Source organism: Mya arenaria, chromosome 9, assembly GCF_026914265.1.
Source record: "Mya arenaria isolate MELC-2E11 chromosome 9, ASM2691426v1".
NCBI lineage: Eukaryota > Metazoa > Mollusca > Bivalvia > Myida > Myidae > Mya > Mya arenaria.
Genome location: NC_069130.1, coordinates 46069538 through 46084032, shown reverse-complemented (window position 1 = coordinate 46084032; position 14495 = coordinate 46069538). Strand labels below are relative to the sequence as shown.

Here is a 14495-nt window from a genome sequence, read left to right as displayed (position 1 = left end):
TCAATTGGGAGATCGTTAAAAACTTTGTTAAAGTTAACCACGTTGTTAACAGCATCATTGTTAACGTTAACACGAAACCCGTTTTGTAACAGCTCAAATATTTAGATAAAACACGTGAAACAGGTGAAACCGGTGCCCCAAGCAATGCTATTAATACTGAAGATCACAAACGTGTCCATTTTTAGTTACATTACAATGATTTGAGCGTTAACAATGATGACGTTCGTTAACTCAATCGTCGACTTTAAAGGGTTCTCAACAATCGATACATTAACTTAAACACAACAAATGTACTATGGTAATGATGCTTAATTAATATTAATTTGTAGCAATGAAACACGCCTAAAAGTGTGCGAGTATGCATACTTGACTTCATGATCCTAAAACTGTCCATTTTCCAGTACTAAATCAAGCACCTCAGAACGCCCTGAATGCACCAGATTGCACCATGGGTTTCAAAATTTTCCGAGGGGGCAATTGCCACCGGACCCCACCCCCAGCACAATTATGAATCCACAAAAAATAGAGGGCTTGCTACGACCCTGGACTATGATATTTACAAGATATCATTTTAAGTTCTAAAGAGTCAGTTATCAATCGAACGTTGCCATTTGTGTTTGGTGGTCCTTGCGCTATATATAGAATCACTTTGACGTGACCTTGGTGCCTATAACAGTGACACGGTAAGAGGATGTGGTGTACACTTAACCAATATTCTTGACATTCAAGCTGACATTTGGCACGTAAAGAAAAACCACATTTCTTGCAGACGACATTGGCGAAATGTTTTAACTTTTAAGATATGAATTCAGACTTAAGGCTCTGAACGTGGTAAAACTCATAAACTATTCTATTTCATTGCTGTTAGTATATGTCACTCTGACACAACTATGTAAACAGTTTTTGCAAAACAAATAAAGCGGAGAAAAGTGAATTCATCTTTGAAGGTCATTACATAGTACAAAAGTCGTTAAAAGGAATGTTAAAACATTTTTGTTTTAGTATTGGGGTTCTGAATTTATAAAACATATCCATGGCAACATTCAATAAATTGTTAATAAAAAAATAGAGAGATAAAAAATGATGTATTCCTTTTGACCGGTAAATAAAGTTATTCACCAACTAGTATAAGTGTACTTTTGTATAATTTGACATTTTATACATTGTGATTGAAATTTCTCAATTACCACGCAAACTAGTGGGTGTATTTTTTATTGTATGTGGTTTGTGGCAAGTATATGCGATAACCTACTTCTTTACTTTTTCCACTAGCGGATTTAGAGGGGGCGCATCCGGCGCGCGCCCCCTCTAAAATCGTCAAAGTTTACTTTTTATGTCAATTTAGGAGATAAAAAATAATAAAATACGCCAATAATGCATCATTTCCAACTACAAATTGTTATTTTTTCTTGATTGCTTAACCCCCAATCCATATGCAAACAGTTTATGCCATACACTTTCGGTTCAGAGGGAGGGGTGCATGTCAAAAGGTTGCGCCCCTAAGCTACGCCCCCTCTAACGTTGATTCCTGGATCCGCCCCTGTTTTCTCTTTCACTTAGTACTTGAAGGTTAAAGTATGTCAAAGATAATCAGCAGTATGCCCTTTACCAGCTCATCAAGTAGGGTTAAACACACATTTAACGACAAGAAAGAATACTGAGGGACTCAGTCTTAATGTTGGCAATATTTTCATTTCAAAATTGTTTTCAAAATCGGTTATTTTACCAATTTTTATATGCAAACAGTAACGGACATATCTAATGTCGTCTGCATAAATCTAAGCCATGAAGCTTTCATTAATCGTGTTACTTTAGCAAATCCATGATTTATTTATTTTCACATTTTAATTAATTATGAAAACTAGAGCTTTTATTGAAACTGTTGATGATATTTTACCATTGTTGCAAGCAGTACAACTTAAGATGATCACTTAAAACTGCACTCTCACAGATATATCATTTTTACAACTTTTTTTTATTTTTTGTCGTGGAAAGAGCAATTTTTGCGTAAATATCTGCAAACCAATGATAAAAGATTCCTGAAAAAAGATCAGAACGCAGATTTTCATATTTCCGTTCGAAAATAATGTTTTTTGGCCTAAAGCGTTACTAACGGTTTCAGAAAAATGCATAAAACATCAATTTTTTGAACATAAATATAAAAATACCCGATCTAATATTTTGTAAGCAGTCTTATATAACTGTTTTCCATGTATTTTCGCAAAAATTGGCTTGTTCCAAGACAAAAAAAAAAAGTTGTCAAAACGTACTATCTATGAGAGTGCAGCTTTAAAGTGCATTTTACATAAATATTCAATAAAACCATTTAAGTTAAACATTTAAAATATAGTTTAAATTTAAAACTACTAACATATAATAATAATCTGTACGAAAAACGTACCTTTCTGTAAGTCCCTACATTTAGAAACAAAAACATTCAGTGAGAAACATTCCTTCACATCTTTGCTTTTAAATATCTTAGATGATACACAGAGAATGATGAGACCTACATACCATTGTGTATGCAACTTGCCAACTTGTGAATCTGTTTTCTTGTCAAGATACTTTTTGACGATGGCGTTCTCGTTCTTTGCTAGTATACAACTCAAAGCGTGTTCTTATCGACTACCTGTACAAATGTGCGTGTTCTCATCGACTACCTGTACAAATGTGCGTGTTCTCATTGACTACCTGTACAAATGTGCGTGTTCTCATCGACTACCTGTACAAATGTGCGTGTTCTTATAGAATACCTTAACACATGTGCGTATTCTTATCGACTACCTGTACAAATGTGTGTGTTCTCATCGACTACCTGTACAAATGTGCGTGTTCTTATAGAATACCTTAACACATGTGCGTATTCTTATCGACTACCTGTACAAATGTGCGTGTTCTCATCGACTACCTGTACAAATGTGCGTGTTCTTATCGACTATTTGCACAAATGTGCGTGTTCTTATCGACTTTGCACAAATGTGCGTGTTCTTATAGAATACATTAACACATGTGCGTGTTCTTATTGACTACCTGTACAAATGTGCGTGTTCTTATCGACTACTAGTATTTGTACAAATGTGCGTGTTCTTATCGACTACCTGTACAAGTGTGCGTGTTCTTATCGACTACCTGTACAAATGAGCGTGTACGTATCGACTACCTGTACCAATGTGCGTGTTCTTATCGACTACCTGTACAAATGAGCGTGTACGTATCGACTACCTGTACCAATGTGCGTGTTCTTATCGACTACCTGTACAAATGAGCGTGTACGTATCGACTACCTGTACAAATGAGCGTGTACGTATCGACTACCTGTACAAATGTGCGTGTTCTTATCGACTACCTGTACAAATGAGCGTGTACGTATCGACTACCTGTACAAATGAGCGTGTTCTTATCGACTACCTGTACAAATGAGCGTGTACGTATCGACTACCTGTACAAATGAGCGTGTACGTATCGACTACCTGTACAAATGAGCGTGTACGTATCGACTACCTGTACAAATGTGCGTGTTCTTATCGACTACCTGTATAAATGTTCGTGTTCTTATCGACTACCTGTACAAATGTGCGTGTTCTCATCGACTACCTGTACAAATGTGCGTGTTCTTATCGACTATTTGCACAAATGTGCGTGTTCTTATAGTCTACCTTAACAAATGTGCGTGTTCTTATAGTCTACCTTAACAAATGTGCGTGTTCTTATAGTCTACCTTAACAAATGTGCGTGTTCTTATAGTCTACCTTAACAAATGTGCGTGTTCTTATAGTCTACCTTAACAAATGTGCGTGTTCTTATCGACTACCTGTACAAATGTGCATGGTATAATCGACTACCTGTACAAATGTGCATGGTATAATCGACTACTTGTAGAAATGTGCGTGATCGTACCGACTACATGTAGAAATGTGCGTGTTCTTATCGACTACCTGTACAAATGTGCGTGCTCTTATAGACTACCTGTACAAATGCGCGTTCCTACAGATAACCAGTATAATTTGGTGTTTTATTGACTACTTGTAACTTATAAATAAGTATTGTGTACGTTTACAATTAAATGCGCGTTCTTTTTGGTCATCTATCAACATGCAGGTTCTTTATTATCTCAGCATACCTTCGTGTTATTATTGACCAAATGCAGAATTTGCATTTTATTGAGATGGTTTAATTTATAGAATTCACGCCAATAAAACATATGTGCCAGCATTTGTAACTACAATAAATTAACTGCTTTACTAGAAAGGCTGTAAGGATGTATTTGCCAACATGAATTAATCAACCCGCACTTCTGCACCAAGAGTTATTGTTTGCGATGGTATTTGTAATAAATCATTTACTGTCATACGAGATAGCACTTTTACAACATGCACAGCTGCACCAAGAGTTTATTTGTAATGATAAACGGCACGTGGTATGTATTTACAGAAGTGGTAGGATGCGACACAGTTGCATAACCATTTATTTTGTGAAAGTACAAACTGACAAACATTTTAGTGGTCTACATGTTATTGTGTTAACTTCATGTGGCCAAACAATTGTTTATATATACAGTTTTAACCCCGTTGGCTCGAACTTCAAGGGACCGGCGATAATACATCGAGCCTCGGAAATTCGAACCAAGCGGCAATGTTTACCTTCAGTATAAATAAATCGGTTCTTTACATCTAGTTCGAGCCAACGAGGAGTTCGAGCCAAGCGAGTTCGAGCCAACAGTGAATTGAGTCGACGGATTTCGACTGTATATCGCTTCACCTGATTTAAATCGCTCACGGCTGACTGCTGTTATGCTGAATAAATGTAGTGAAACCTTTGAGAAGTACTGCCATCTCATTGGACAAAAGAAAACGTTGACCACTGAATATATTCAGAGTTAATACCAAACCAATTTTATTATATGTTTAACATCATTTGGCTGGTATATTTTTGGCCTTCTAATGGAATTAAACACAATGGGTCGATTGTTGAGAACTGAGTCAAAGTTAACAAATTTGTTAACATCAATGATGACGTTAACAACGTTGTTAACTTAAAAGAACTTTCTGAACAACCGGACAATAAACTTAATTGTAAATGTACTACCGTTATGTTGGCTTATATGAAGTTGTTGAAAATGTAAGAAACACATTTTAAAATCAAATGATATGTGTATACTGGTTCCATGTATTAATAAATATGGTATTAACAAGATGGCATTCCGACTTCCTAAAGAGGCTGTTATAAATATATGTTGCTATTTGTGTTTGTAAGTCCTGGCGCTAAATATAGAATCATTTGTGCTAATAACCGTGACACGTTCAAAGGACGTGGTATGTATACACGTCAACAACTCTCGGGGATAGCGGATATTTGGCACTCAACAAAAGACCGTATGTCATTCAGACGACATTGACGAAATGTCTCCAGATTTGAAATAAGCCTAAAGCCGAACTCGGAACGTGGTTAAATGAGAACATGTTCTTTTTCATTGATGTAAGTATACATCGCTCTCACACAAGTATGTAAACAGATTCTGTAAAACGTATACAGTGGGGAAAAGAGTTAAACTTAAAAATGGCCCATCTTCTTAGCCCAGACTTGGTAAATATAGACAAATTGTTAAAAATTGTAATGCTGTTTTATGCCGAGATAAAAAATATGACAAATTATGAAATTATCTGTCATGCAAAGGATAATTGTCAACACATTTGAAATATTATTATACAACTATATATAATTCGTGATAATTGTTCTTATGCAGGTGTATAACATTAATACATTGCTGCCTGATTCTTCTATAAACGTATACTTGAGTAAGCAGAGAGGTTGCGTACCACGCCGTATACTCGTGTAAGCAGAGGGGTTGCGTACCACGCCGTATACTCGTGTAAGCAGAGGGGTTGCGTACCACGCCGTATTATCCAGTAATCAGAGAGGTTGCGTACCACGCCGTATACTCGAGTAAGCAGAGGGGTTGCGTACAACGCCGTATACTCGAGTAAGCAGAGAGGTTGCGTACCATGCCGTATACCCGAGTAAGCAGAGAGGTTGCGTACCACGCCGTATACTCGAGTAAGTAGAGAGTTTGCGTACATCGCCGTATACTCGATTAAGCAGAGAGGTTGCGTACCGCGCCGTATACTCGAGTAAGCAGAGGTTGCGTACCACTCCGTATACTCCAGTAAGCAGAGAGGTTGCGTACCACGCCGTATACTCGAGTAAGCAGAGAGGTTGCGTACCACGCCATATACTCGATTAAGCGGAATAGTTGCGTACCACGCCGTATACTCCAGTAATCAGAGAGGTTGCGTACTACGCCGTATACTCCAGTAAGCAGAGAGGTTGCGTACCACGCCGTATACCCGAGTAAGCAGAGAGGTTGCGTACCACGCCGTATACTCGAGTAAGTAGAGAGGTTGCGTACATCGCCGGATACTCGATTAAGCAGAGAGGTTGCGTACCACGCCGTATACTCGAGTAAGCAGAGAGATTGCGTACCACGTCGTATACTCGAGTAAGCAGAGAGGTTGCGTACCACGCCGTATACTCGAGTAAGCAGAGAGGTTGCGTACCACGCCGTATACTCGAGTAAGCAGAGAGGTTGCGTACCACGCTATATACTTGATTAAGCAGAATAGTTGCTTACCACGCCGTATACTCGAGTAAGCAGAGTGGTTGCGTACCACGCCGTATTATCCAGTAAGCAGAAAGGTTGCGTACCACGCTGTATACTCGAGTAAGCAGAGAGGTTGAGTGCCACGCCGTATACTCGAGTAAGCAAAAAGGTTGCGTACCACGCCGTATACCTGAGTAAGCAGAGAGGTTGCGTACCACGCCGTATACCCGAGTACGCAGAAAGGTTGCGTACGACGCCGTATACCGCCGTATACCTGAGTAAGCAGAGATCGTGGTTGCGTACCACGCTGTATACTAGAGTAAGCAGAGAGCTTGAGTGCCACGCCGTATACTCGAGTAAGGAGAGAGGTTGCATACCACGCCGTATACTCCAGTTAGCAGACAGATTGAGTACCACGCCGTATACTCGAGTACGCAGAAAGGTTGCTTACCACGCCGTATACTCCAGTAAGCAGACAGATTGAGTACCACGCCGTATACCCGAGTAAGCAGAGAGATGGCGTACCACAACGTATACTTGAGTAATCAGAGAGGTTGCGTACCACGCCATATACTCGAGTAAGTAGAGGGGTTGCGTACAATCCCGTATATTCGAGTAAGCAGAAAGGTTGCGTACCACGCCGTATACTCAAGTAATCAGAGAGGTTGCGTAATACGCCGTATATTCGAGTAAGCACAGAGGTATCGTACAACGCCGTATACCCGAGTAAGCAGAGAGATGGCGTACCACAACGTATACTTGAGTAATCAGAGAGGTTGCGTACCACGCCATATACTCGAGTAAGTAGAGGGGTTGCGTACAACGCCGTATATTCGAGTAAGCAGAAAGGTTGCGTACCACGCCGTATACTCTAGTAATCAGAGAGGTTGCGTACCACGCCATATACTCGAGTAAGTAGAGGGGTTGCGTACCACGCCGTATACTCGAGTAAGCAGAGAGATTGCGTACCACGCCGTTTATATATATATATGTAAAAAAAATGCTATACGCATTGTATTGTTTTATGCAATTAAAGAATTGCACATCCGTTAATGGGCAGCAGGTGTGACATGGTCTTAAATTCTTAAGGGATTAAGGGGCTTCATGACACCTTTTTAGTTAGGTTATAGTGAATTGAAAATGACAGTTCAAATTAAGGTTGTAATACCCTGATGGCCATCATTTTAAACTTTGAGCAGCTTGTTAAATTTTGTGTATGATTTTCGGTTTAAAAATTGAACAAATTTTTTTTAACTTATTTACCCCCCCCCCCCCCCCCCCGTGTTCAGAGTTTATTGATTTCATTATCAGCAACTAAAATTGAACTGTACTGAAAAAGCAATATGGTACTACAACAAAATGTTTCGACCGCTGACCTTTTTTAAAAGCAATAAAAGTTTAACAAATTTTCAAGTAGAGGTTTTTATGGGTGTTCTACAAGCAAATGGAGATTGCTCCGTAAATCCTTCTTTGCATTTATTTTCTTTTGCATTTTTTTCAATTTTGGTATTTAAATTTATACTCACATCATCATGTGAGGTATTGCAACTAATGGCTAGATGCCAGCTAGAGCACATTTTGAGTAATATATATTCTAGTTAAGCAAATCCACTGTTTAAAAAAATCATATATTTAATCAAAGGTATTATTTGCCTTCATCAAACAAGTGATTAGTAAATCAATGCAACACCTTTGTCTCAATTTTATCCAATACTTTGTAGTAAAGAGTAACAAATAACACTAACAAATCTTTAATTGTATTTCAAAAACAATTTGTGAAATTTGTTAAGTTTCTTGCCAAAAAAAATAAAAAATAATAAAGACAACACCTGGCTGACAAAAATTAATAGGGGTTGAAAAGTCTTTGATATAGGGGTTGAAAAGTCCAAACAGGAAGGGGTTGAAAAGTCTTTGAAATAGGGGTTGAAAAGTCCAAACAGGAAGGGGTTGAAAAGTCTTTGAAATAGGGGTTGAAAAGTCTAAGGGTTGAAAAGTCTTCGTTTTGAGAAGGGGTTGAAAAGTCTTGGGGTTGAAAAGTCCTGCTCCCTACTCGAGTAAGCAGAGAGGTTGCTTTTATGCCATATACTCGAGTAAGCAGAGAGGTTGCGTACCACACCGTATACTCCAGTAATCAGAGAGGTTGCGTACCACGCCCTATACTCCAGTAATCAGAGAGGTTGCGTACCACGCCTTATACCCGAGTTAGCAGAGAGGTTGCGTACTACGCCGTATAATCCAGTAATCTAAGAGGTTGCGTACCACGCCGTATACTCCAGTAATCAGAGAGGTTGCGTACCACGCCTTATACCCGAGTTAGCAGAGGTTGCGTACTACGCCGTATACTCCAGTAATCTAAGAGGTTGCGTACCACGCCGTATACTCCAGTAATCAGAGAGGTTTGCTTTCCATCTTACGGAGCTTCTGCACGCAAATGTGCATTTTACGTTTATAAAGCTACGCACATAGGACCGCTTTTCAATACGATATCTTAGTCGTAAACATTACGCTGCTTAGAATTGCTCGGGGTCAACCGTATTAAAAAATACGGACAGAATCTATGGGATAATTGTCCTTATGATAATTGTATTGACACCATAAAGGGATTCACGCTAAGAAAGTTACGATCTTAAACCTTATATTCTTTATTGAAACTGGGCCCAGGTCTCCCTTTTAAATGTAAACATTACGCTGCTAACAAATGTTCAGGTACATCCGTAAAGTTACGGGAAGAATCTATGCGATAAATGTCCTTTAGATATGATAATAATTTTATTGAAATGCAGTTAACGCCAAATACGAGTTTACGTCTGGAAATTCAGATCTTAAGCCTTAATACGATCTGTATTCAAATGAGCCCCTTAGCTGGTATTATTGGTCTTAATTGGATCTAAGAACGATGTAGCTAATCGGATTACTTGTAATTTATAACTGATTATTTGAGTGAATAAAGTCAATGATGTATGACAATTAGATTGACTTAAGTCGCATATTGAATATCCCCCCCCCCCGGTAGTTCGCTCCAGAACCATTTTGCAACGTCCGCCCGCAACCGCATGATGGCTACAACCGATACACACCCTTCGATACTAGGGCTTAATAATTGTTTGTTTCCACAAACATCACACCCAAAAGTCTGGACCACCCTCAGATACTTCAACTACCTGCTGCAAATATCTCATTCATGTTTATTTTAGCAAAGAACGAACACTATTGTATCAGTATAAATATATTCAACTAGATTTATACTGACATATATATATTTGAGTGAATATATATAGTTTCTCATATGTTAAACATATTTTAATAATTCATTATTTCATTTTTTCTATCTATCGATATACCAATTAACAGAGTATAATTATACGTGTTTTGCTGGAATTAAATCATTTATATATAATATTGTTTACCGAAAATAGAAATGAGGTTTCATACAAGCCAATGGCTTTCTCCTCAATTCTGTATATTCTGTTATATGTGTATGTTGTAGATGTTTATTTGTTATAAAAATAAATACTGTTTAAACCAAATATATTAAACGAACACACGGAAGACAAATTCGTGAAGATAATTTTACTGTACCATCAAGTAAACTTCACTATTTCCATTGTTTGGCTAGGGCGTATCTGACGCGTGTCCCCTTGACGGGCCAATTAAGTATTTTATCAATTTAGATAGCATATCACAATATGCCATATCATAATTTATAATGTCTTCATTGTTAATAAATTAATTTAAATGATAACATGTCAAGTCAAATTTCATGTTGACAACATTGTTTTAGATACCGCGTTCTATTATTTAATTATAATCATTATTGTTATTATTGTTATTATTGTTATTATTATTATTATTATTATTATTATTATTATTATTATTATTATTATTATTATTATTATTGTTGTTGTTGTTGTTGTTGTTGTTGTTGTTGTTGTTGTTGTTGTTGTTGTTGTTGTTATAATTATTATTATGATGATGATGATGATGATGATGATGATGATGATGATGATGATCATTTATAAAACTTTTGATTTAACCATCGTTAAACGGAATCACTCATAGGTTTTGTAATGGCAACGATTCTTTAAAACTGTGCTGAATTTGAATTAAAGTCGAAAAAGAAGTATAAAGTTACATATATTTCTACATTTCAAACTTTTAAGGATGACTAGATAATAGTCGGTGTCATCTAAAACGAGGTTGTCAACATATTTGGAATGCTTGTGTGTATTTACGCGATATGGAAATATACCTTATTGTTATATATTTATATACCCCCTAAATAATAAACGCATTTGTTTCTAATAAGTTTTTAAAGTACATTCTCGTTCATCAGAGGTTTGATAATGATAAATCTGATGTACGTATAACAACATCGCTCTGATGTAGGAGAATGATAAGGAAATAGAAATGAATAGCTGAGGACCTGGTATTTCGCTCTACAAACATTGAAAAGCATGGACCTCCCGTCCTCCTACCCCCGCAACCGTATGGTGACTCAGCTATGGTGTGAATTTTGTAATATTATTCTTTTAATAGAGTTTTAAAACCTTTTATGATAATAATATTCACGTTTATCACGGTAAACTGAGTAATTTGGTAATGTGAAATAAGATACTTGAGCGTCTTACACTTAAGTGAACCCCGATCACCAAAGCTGTTTGAAAAAGAAGTATAATATTGAGCTATTTCAAAACAATACTAAACTTTATTAACTTTATTTGATACAGCATTTCAGCAGCAGGACTTTATCAGGTGAATACAGTGACATTTTTTCGTACTCTAATATTCATTTGGCTAACATGGCCATGCGCTTCCCTAAACGACTAAATTACGCCATTAAATCAACGTGTATTGAGGAAACTAACTAGCAGAAAACAAAACATAAAATACCCAAATAGACCACAACAACGATAAGACACAAAAGACTGTGCATACAGATTGTATATCACTGCAGCAACTCGTCCATAAAGAGTATCTATTTCTTTCAGTGTTGACGTGTAGAGGATCATTACTGGAGCATAATGGCAGCTCTTATTGTTTCCGTTGAATGTGAAAATTTGGGAGGTGTTTTTTGAAGTTTTTCATCTACAAATATTTCAACTTTCATAATAGAGATCAAAATTGATGTATACCTTTGAATCGGTAGATAAAGGTTACCCCAAACCGTAAACATGTTATTGCAAATTTGTATAATATTATGCACTTTAAAAAAAAGTTTGTTAGTTATTTGCCAATAACATTCCCCGCAGTGGTTTAATGTTAACATTCCCCACCGTGGTCTAATGATAACATTTCCCGCCGCACTATTAGAAATATGCTAAACTTCTTAAAAGCCTGTCAAAGGTATACAATGTGCAAGCAAAGTTTCACATAGAGTGGTTTTGCTCATTACTGGCCCCAATATCACGAAAATACTTAAGTCAAATCTCAATCTTAGTCTCAACTCATTTCACCATATAAAAGCATATTATTCTTCAAAATCTTGCATGTTTTATACTTTTTGAAAACATATTTTCTAATAGGATGTGTTGATAAAAATATTTTGTCAATTTTCAAAGAAAACTAATTCTAGAGCCAAAAAAAACTTAGTATTTTAAATGTATAAAGAATACAGAAATGTACTCAAATACTTTTTTGGCTGTAAAATATATTTACCTGGGAATTCGACCAAAGGCTTTTATCAGCATATTCTATGATATAATGCGCTTATAAAACTGTAAAAAAACATATATGATTTTTAATAAATTTTAATGCTATGTGATAAAATGTGTTGAGACTGAGTTTGAGATTTGACTTAAGTATTTTCGTGATATTGGGGCCATATGATAGAGTTTTCAAGTGGTGTTTTGATTTACATGCAGGTAGCGTTTGAATGTTGAACTGGATGACAAACGAAGTAAATCAAGGAATGCCATTTCTAAAACGGAGCTGAATAGTGAATACAGTAGACAACGTATAATTTCAAACACTAAGTAAGAGGGTAATTATAGTCTACGCATTTACCAAAATAAGTATCCGAGCGTCTGCGACAAGCATACTTATAGCATTTGACCATAACATAAACAATGAAATTATTTATCTTACTATATAATCTTATAAGACTCACCTTAATATAACTATGCCAGTGTGTTGTTAAACCGAATACTGAAGACACTTTTGTAATAATAAACACATATATAATTCAATGCCGAACATGCATGCTTTACTTAAAGAAGAAACAGAAGTGAAATATTTCAATTAATAATGTCCACTTTAATAACAAAATGTAATGTTTATCTTCAATTGTATAACATGACTATTACAAATATTTAAAAATATCAACCAATTTAAAAGTATTCGTACAAACTTTCACGCTTGTTTTTAAACCGGCTGACATCGCCCTGCGATTGCCTGCACAATTACATTGCGTCATTCATTTAAAGGCCCAATATAGATTTTTAACGAAAATTTATTACGCTTATTAAGGAAACAAAATGTGCATCGTTTTAGTAAGGGTCACTGTATGACAAAAATAGCTAAAATAAAGACGAGCAGTAAGGGATACAAGAAATAAGAACCACAACTTAACACACAGAAAAAATAACGACACAAAAAATATAAACGACCAAAATATCATACAGCAAATATTAACGTCCAAAATAACACACAGCAAATATTAACGACCAAAATAACATACAGCAAATATTAACAACCAAAATAACACACAACATATATTAACCACCAAAATAATACACAACAAATATTAACGACCAAAATAACATACAGCAAATATTAACGACCAAACTTACATACAGCAAATATTAACAACCAAAATAACACACACCAAATATTAACCACCAAAATAACACACAATAAATATTAACGACCAAAATAACATACAGCAAATATTAACGACCAAAATAACACACAAAAAATATTAACGACCAAAATAACTTACAGCAAATATTAACAATCAAAATAACACACAACAAAAATTAACCACCAAAATAACACACAGCAAATATAAACGACTTAAAAACAGAAAAAAAAATATTAACGACAAAAATAACGCACAACAAATATTAACGACCAAAATAACGCACAACAAATACTTACAACCAAAATAACACACAAAAAATATATAACCACCAAAATAACACACAGCAAATATTAACGACCTAAACAACATACAGCAAATATTACCGACCAAAATAACACACAGCAAATACTAACAACCAAAATAACACACACCAAATATTATCAACCAAAATAACACACAACAAATATTACCGACCAAAATAACACACAGCAAATACTAACGACCAAAATAACACACAACAAATATTATCAACCAAAATAACACACAACAAATATTTCCGACCAAAATAACACACAGCAAATACTAACGACCAAAATAACACACAACAAATACTAACGACCAAAATAACATACAGCAAATATTAACGCCCAAAATAACACCCATCAAATATTAATGACCAAAATAACACATAACAAATATTAATGACCACAATTGCATACAGCAAAAAAATAATAAAGACCAAAATAACATACAGCAAATATTAACCACCAAAATAACACACAGCAAATATATACGACTTAAATAACACACAACAAATATTAACGACCAAAATAACACACAGCAAATATTAAAGACCAAAATAACAAACAGCACATATTGACGATAAGAACACAACAAATAAAACACTACAAAAACATAAACGACCAAACTAGAACGCATTTAATATTAACGACCCTTACAGTATACACCTTATATTTACAACCAGAATAACACACACACAAATATAAGCGACAAAGTTTTCATACACGAAATATTAATTACCAATTAGAACATATAAACAAATATTAACGACCAAGATAACACACAACAATAAAGAGC

The 14495-nt window shown here is 35.7% G+C and overlaps 1 protein-coding gene across 2 annotated transcripts in view; it reads right to left on the bottom strand.

Annotated features, from left to right (window-relative positions):
* The window catches only part of LOC128202648 (sex peptide receptor-related protein 2-like), a 28429-nt gene extending 15497 nt beyond the window's left edge, over positions 1-12932 (bottom strand). Inside the window, exon 1 of one of the 2 annotated variants that reach the window (XM_052903665.1) lies at positions 12705-12932. The gene's annotated coding sequence lies outside the window, so the exon portion shown is untranslated. Of the gene's footprint in view, positions 1-2401; positions 2518-12704 lie in introns of those variants that run through there. The other variant, XM_052903666.1, reaches the window with a different exon arrangement.
* Between the last annotated feature and the right edge of the window lie 1563 nt (positions 12933-14495).